The following is a 7191-nucleotide window of genomic DNA, read 5'->3' as shown; positions in this document are numbered from 1 at the left end:
ATTAGATTTTCTTTTCTTTTTTAAAATGTATTTGGTACAGGGTCTCACTATGCAGACTCCTAGTGATCCTCCTGTTTTCAGTCTCCCCAGTGCTAAAAATATGGAATGCTTCATGAATTTGTGTGTCATCCTTGTGCAGGGGCCAGGCTAATCTTCTCTGTATCGTTCCAATTTTAGTATATGTGCTGCCAAAGCAAGCACTGTTCTTAGCCTTAAGGGACATTCTGTCCTTTAGATCTACTCTTGGTTTTTACTTTTTTTTTTTGGTACTAAGGATTGAACTCAGGCCCTCACACATACTAGGGAAGGACTCTACCACCAGACTATATCCCCTGCCTTTTAATGTTTTTTATAATAATTTGAGACAGGGTCTTTTTCCTAAACTTCCTGATCTGGTCTCAAACTTTTGATCCAAGTGCCTCAACTCTCTGGTAGCTGAGATTCCAGGCATGTACCACCACTCCTGGACTCACTGGAATCTTAGAGACATTTGTTTGTTTCTCTTTTCTGCTCAAGGGAACACACAGATACAGCAGTAGCACTGTGTAATTCCAGTGACCTTCATGGGCTCGGTGATTGATCCGAGGACAGATGAAACTTGAGAGGAGAGCTAGGCACTTCTTACCAAAGAGAGGCTTGTTTGCATCTCAACTTGGCTTTGTGGAGCATCTCGTATGCACAGCCTGCCACCCTTCCTCCTTTCGCTTATGCACTGCAGTCCCTGTGCCTTGTAGCAGGTTATTTATTTTATTTATTTGGTACAAGGCCTCCCTAGACACCTTGGACTCATAGTGACCCTCCTGTCTCAGCCTCTCCAGTGCTGGGATTACAGGTGTGAACCACCATGCTCAGTTTCAATGGCTGGCACCATGCACCCAGGGCATGTCTGGCAAGGCATTCAGCATGGGGGATTGAACCTGGATCATTGCACTTGACAGGCAGGTGCTTAGACTGCTGAGCTATCTCCCTAGCCCTGTAGATGACTGGGTAGTAGAGTTTTTAAGGCACCCTGTGGGATGGAAACAAAACCAGAAAAGTTGTGAAATCCAAGGAGTGGACCATTTTAATCAATTAAATGCAAATTGCTCTTCTGTTTCTAGACTTGGGAAAGTAAAAAGCTTTTAAGGAGAAAAATTGCCATTATTGTGTAAAAATGTACTTTTGATTTGCAAGCAACACGGATTTTTAGGTATCATTCTGTACTGTACACTTACATTTGTATTTGTGGTAGATGTATGCTTCTAGACTCCAGACTTGTGACCTGGATCTATGAATGTGATAAAGAAATGAATTTCTAAACAGAATTTATTTGAGAATAACATGAATGAATTGCAATTTGGGATACCTATGTAGACCAGGGTGGTCTTCAGGATGCCCAGAGAAGAAAGGAAAATGTTAGAGTTTATTGAGGATGGAGGAAATGATGCAAATTATTTTTGAAAGAAAGTTTATAGCACCAGCAGTGCTTGCTGGAACTGGTAAGTTCTGATTGGTAGGTGTCAAGCTTGGCTAGGTAGGAGTCATAATATTGGAGGAGTGGTTAGACATATGGAGTTGTGGGCTGGCTTTCCTAGACAACTTTTGAAATGGCATGTGTGATCTGCATGTTTTCCTTCATGTCATAATGACTAGATTTTAATTGGGTATGACATAGATGACTGGCTAGTATCAACCACTTTCCCAAGGGCCTGTGCGACTGTCACGGCCCTTGAGCTACTTGATGCAAAGCAGACCCACTTGGGGCTCTCCATCTGGGGGAGCCTCCAGTCACCCCCGGAAGGGCATCCTTGGGTTTAATGAACCCTGTTGTCACATAACGCAATGTCAGTGCCATGTACTGAATTGTGTTCCTCCTGAATATGTGTTTAGACCTTAGCCTGTAATGTGACTGTATTTGGAGATAAAATCTTTGAAAGAGAGTTAAGGTTAGATGAAATCCTGACCTGATGGGACTGATGTCCTTATCAGATGAGGAAGACTCATGTGGCTCTGGGGGTGGTAGAGGGGGGTGCATGCGAAGGAAAAACCATGTGAACCCACAGAGAGAAGTCAAGACAAGACAGAGGCTTCGGGAGAAACTAAGCCTGTTGACAACTTGACCTTGGACTTCTAGCCTCTGGAACTGCAGGAAATACATTTCTATTGTTTCAGCCACCTAGTAGGTAGCACAGAGTTACAGAAGCCTTAATAGGCTGCTGCACCCAGGAAGGAGGTTAGCTGTGTCTTACAGAGAGTGGATCATAGTCAGTGACCAACTTGGAGACTGCCTTGTCCTTGTCTTTACTATTTTATCACATGTATGGTAAAGGAAAGAAAGATAGGCTTGCATCAGTCTTTCAGTAGGTAGATCCAATTCAGCTCATAATCTTTGTGTAGCCCTGTCCTGGGCTTCTTTTATTTCTTTTGGCTGCAGAGTAGAAATTATTTTGCTTTGCTCCTATGTACAAAGTGTTCTTTGCTTTTCTAAGTAGCAGAGGAAGAAATTTAGAGGATTCATAAAGGAAAGCAGGAGTAAATATGCAACAGTGAAGTCAGGCAAATAGTGCTGTTGTCCTAGAAGGGGAACATGGCAGGCTACAGTGGAACGAGGCTGACTAGGTTGGAATCCCAGCTCTGCAACTTTTTTAGGTGGCAAACTTGGGGAAATGACTTAATCTCCACATGCCTCCATTTCCTCACCTGTACAAAAATGTATGCATGAGAGCTGTCACTTAGTGGAAGGTTAGTGATTATGACAATGAGGGTGATGATACTGACCACAAGGGCAGTGTTGGTAGAGATAATGGCAATGCTGTTGGCTTCCAACTCGCACTTGGACGTACCAATGTGATCCTGCCCCATCCTCAAAGACTTCTTGGCCCTGTCTCTGGCAGTCTGAGCAATGAATTCACCCCTCCACTTCATGGTTTAATCCCACTCAATAGAGGGAAACTCTGTCTCTCAGAATCTGAAACATTTGTGGGCTTCCATCCACAAAACACAGAATTGTCCAGCATCTTTTCCACAGGCCTACTTAGAGCATTTCTCTCCATAACTCGGACATTCATAGTACCATGAATCTAAGTTGCTTGCCTCAGATTGAATCTCCTGGTGATGGGTACCAGCCAGGACTTTTGCTGCTCTGCAGATTTAGGGTTTGGGCTTGAGCTGCTTTCTCTTCCATACCTTTTCATCTGATTGGTTTTTCAGTCTCTTTTCCACTTGGACATATTTGCTTCCTTCCTTCCTCAATGAGTTCCCAGGAGGCTCTGGGCCCATTGTGGGCTGCACCTTTCAGGAAACAATGATTTCACTTATTTGATTGTTACTCTTTCCTTGGAATGTTATTTCTTATCATCTCAGCAAATGTGTTTCCTGTAAATCGGCTATTTTCTATCTCATAGACACCTTCTCGAAAACTCCTTTTATTGTAGTTTTTCACTATGCTTTCTCCTCAATAAATAGATGTCTTCTATAACACTATGATGCATAATTAAACACTATTGGAGTAGGTGAAAGGTGTATCTGAAAATCACAAATAGTTCTATAGCAAATGCAAAAGAAAGTAGATGACTTATCTCAGAGCTTCTCTGATTACTATAGCAAAATTTTTAGGGAAATAAATAAAGAATAAATGAGGGACCGGGGAGATGGCTCAGTGGAATAAGTGCTCCTGTGGCAAGTGCAAGGGCCTGTGTTCAATCCCCGGTTCCGGAAAAAAAAAAGAAAAAGAATAAATGAGATCTTTTAAAATTAATTTTTAAGTAAAAGACTGCTCCCTCAGATGCTTCCAAAACTATCTTTACTGGAACCTTCCAAATGTCACAAACTTGATAAACATATTCTCCATACATGAGGTCATATAATATTCATCTCTGTCATCTTGGCTCCTAGCGAAGCATCCAGTACACAGTTGGAGATCAGACTCTTGCTGAATGAATAACAGTTTTTTTAAAGCACATTTTTTCCCTATCTCTATGTTTTAGGTCTGGAAAAATATTTATATATATATATATTTATTAATAATTTTATTGAGAAATATCAATGAGACAATTTCACAACCCATTACTGGCACATTTACAGTAATTAATACATTGCATATTGCTGTCTTAGTGGTTATTCATTATGCAAGATGCAGACATGATATCCTGTCTCAAACACTATTATAACATACCTCTTTATTCATTGAATTAAGAGAAAGTAGCTGTATATCTAGCCTATTTTGAGTATACAGATACAAAAGCGTCGTCCATTTCTATCCCACTTTTTTGGTTAGTTTTGTCAGAGAAGGGCATTCCTTTGTCATTTAAATATTGTGGGTGCTTGAATTCAGCAGAATCTCCCAATAGAGTCCAGTAGTCTATAATAGTAGGGGGTTTTCTGTAAGACTAGCAATGTCCAAAGTTGTTGACTTGAGTTTTTTACAACTCAGCATATTAATGTTGCTTTACTTTTTATACTTCATTTTCATACTTTTCTGCTGGATGGTTAAGACCAAGATAAAGAAAGACCTATATAACTAGAAATGTATGTTTTGCATCTGACAAGTTCAGTCAAATCCCCTCATGATTTAACCTGAAACCCTATAGCACAGTTTGTAGATCCTTTGTCAGTGTCAGCCATGTGGATGAGTCACAGCCATTGCTTGACCGATTTGTTCTCTGTGAAAGCCTGAGAGAATATTTTCTCTCCATGTGACTCTCCTTAGGCACACTCTACATCATCAATCACATTCGTCTATGGCCCTATAATCTCCTTGATTAGAAAATATGGGACACAACTGAGTTATATAATGTTACAATATAGGTTCTCCTATGTCCTGAGTCCTTACTGACCTTGAAAGACTAGGGCCAAAATGTTGGCTGTCCTAGCAGCCCTTCTTTTTCTCTGATTTTTGGTCTGCAAACTTAGGTTGTTAACCCTCCAGAAGAGAAGCTTGTTTTTACCCTACAACATATGCAGTTGGGTTTAACATCACTATCTGTCTGAGTTTCAAACATCTTAGGCATAACATGGAACAGGTATTTTCCATCAAGTATTGATATATTAAACTTTAAGTCCCTGAAGAATATGAAAATTAAAAAAATAAAAATTTTTGAAAAAATATGAATAAATAATTACATAATTTTACACAGAAATTTAGAAATCTAACCATATAATGAATAGAATGATTTGTTCTAATGGTGTTTGTAAATAGGATCACAAGTCCGCATCTTGTACAGCAATTAACCACTAAGAAGAACATATGCAGTGTATTATTTGTTGAAAAATAAAAAAAATAAATTAAAAAAAAAAGAAATCTAACCATATACAGCATTGTAGCAAGATAGTCCTGTGACATTTTTTTTCCTGTCTCTTGTTTTCATTTATTGGCCACCTTTTTTAAAAAACAAACATTTACTTGAGAGACAGTATTGCAGTAATTGGTATGTCATGACAAGCAGTATGTATTTAGAAGACCAGAATGGCAGGCATTCCAAGCATGACCCTACCATTGCACATTGCTATCTTCAGTGCACTTGCTTAGTACACAGGTATCAACATATATAGTCAGTCAGGGTAAGAATACTATGAATTAACTGCTAGTTTCAAAAACATGCTGAAGATTCTCAGGACCATTGCCTTACCCATCTTGTGCGTATAAATGTATGGCTTTGGCAAAATATTTAAATTAAAAATGATACTAACAACAACACTCAGTTTTGAAAATCTTGTAGTCAAGCCATTGTTTTAGAATTTATAACCTACCAGGGAGCAACGAGGGACAGAGGGAATAAGATGAACATTGCATTTGTCATGAGAACACTGTCTTGGCCAGTGGCTGAGAAAAGGAGCAAGACGGGCACACGAGGGAATCTTGCCTGGTGCTCATTTTTGTTGCTATCATGAGATACCCACGTGATGATTCTGAGTGTGTTGTATCTCTTAACTGTGGGATTCCATGTCATCAATGTTATCTATAATTCAGGTGACTGGTTTTTGGTGGTGTAGTAAAGTATGTTTGACTTTCAAATATTTTATTTTTTGTGATCTCAACAAAGGCTTTCTGGTTTTTCTAATATTTGCAACATTTTTCTACTGGTTCAAGTGTCTTATGAAGCTCATATCAAATCTCATTGGTTTTATTTATTTATTTGGTATAGGGTCTCCATACATAGCTTGAACATGGAGTGTTCCTCCTGTCTAAGCCTTCCCAGCACTGCGATTACAGGTGTGTGCTATCACACCTGGTTTGGGTGGCCTGCATGGCATGTAGCTGGGATCAAACCTGGGTCCTTGTGCTTGTCAGGCAGGTGCTTAGACTGCCAAGCTATCTCCTCATCCCCAATCTCATTGATTTAAAGTTGCCTTTCAATGTTAGTCTTAAAGAGAATCATTAGAAAGAAGAAAATTCATCAGTGCCATTACTGTTACCTCTATTCAGATAACCCTGTTCCTGATTTTCTCTCTCTCTCTCTCTCTTTTTTTTTTTTTTTTTTACTTTTACTTCAATGATCATTAAAGAGAAAAAAACATGTTGAATGCTTTGAAATGCAGTGAGTTAAACCAATGATTTTATGGAACATTAGTCAGGATTAACATTTTAAAAGTTAAAAGGAATTTTGAAAAGATTGTAGAAGAAATTATAGAGCCAAGTTATGTTTGCTACCCACCTGTACAGAGGGGAGAAGTGGGAGAATAGGCAGGAGGCTAGATTGATCTGGTGGTGGGCTGAATTTATCATGAAGCTACTTTCAACCCTATCAGCATGGCTGGCAATTTCCAGTGCCCTTTTTTTTTTTTATAGGGCCTTCCATGTTAGTCACTTTCCATTACTGTGACAAAGTTCCTGGAACTATCAACTCTTGAGAAAGAAAGATCTATTTTGGTTCATAGTTTCAGAGTTTTAATCTAAAGTTGGTTGTTTATTTGGGGCTCATGGTTAATCATTATGTCCTGGTGGGAGTGTGTGGTGGAGGAAGTTGCTTAACTCCTGGTGGCCGGGAAACAAAGAGAGGAAAGAGCCATGGCTCGCCAGCATCCCCTTCAAGTGCATCACCTGATGACCTCACTTCCTTCTTCAGCACCCTCCTCCTAAAGGAGGCACTGCTTCCCAGCAGTACCATGAGCTGGTGGACCAGATCTTTAACAGGTGATCTTATGTGAGATGTTGTAGATACAAATTGTAGCACTTTTATACTAAGAAAAGAAGTTATTACAATAACTGCTCAT

The 7191-nt window shown here is 39.5% G+C and overlaps 1 non-coding gene across 1 annotated transcript; it reads right to left on the bottom strand.

Annotated features, from left to right (window-relative positions):
- Window positions 1–94: 94 nt before the first annotated feature.
- Window positions 95–201, bottom strand: LOC111815737. The gene has a single exon (XR_002820383.1). It is a non-coding gene; the product is annotated as a U6 spliceosomal RNA (small nuclear RNA).
- Between the last annotated feature and the right edge of the window lie 6990 nt (window positions 202–7191).

This window comes from Octodon degus, unplaced genomic scaffold (genome assembly GCF_000260255.1).
Source record: "Octodon degus isolate 3935 unplaced genomic scaffold, OctDeg1.0 scaffold00020, whole genome shotgun sequence".
Taxonomy (NCBI): domain Eukaryota; kingdom Metazoa; phylum Chordata; class Mammalia; order Rodentia; family Octodontidae; genus Octodon; species Octodon degus.
Note: the sequence above shows the minus strand (reverse complement) of the source record. Positions and strands in the feature narration are given on the sequence as shown.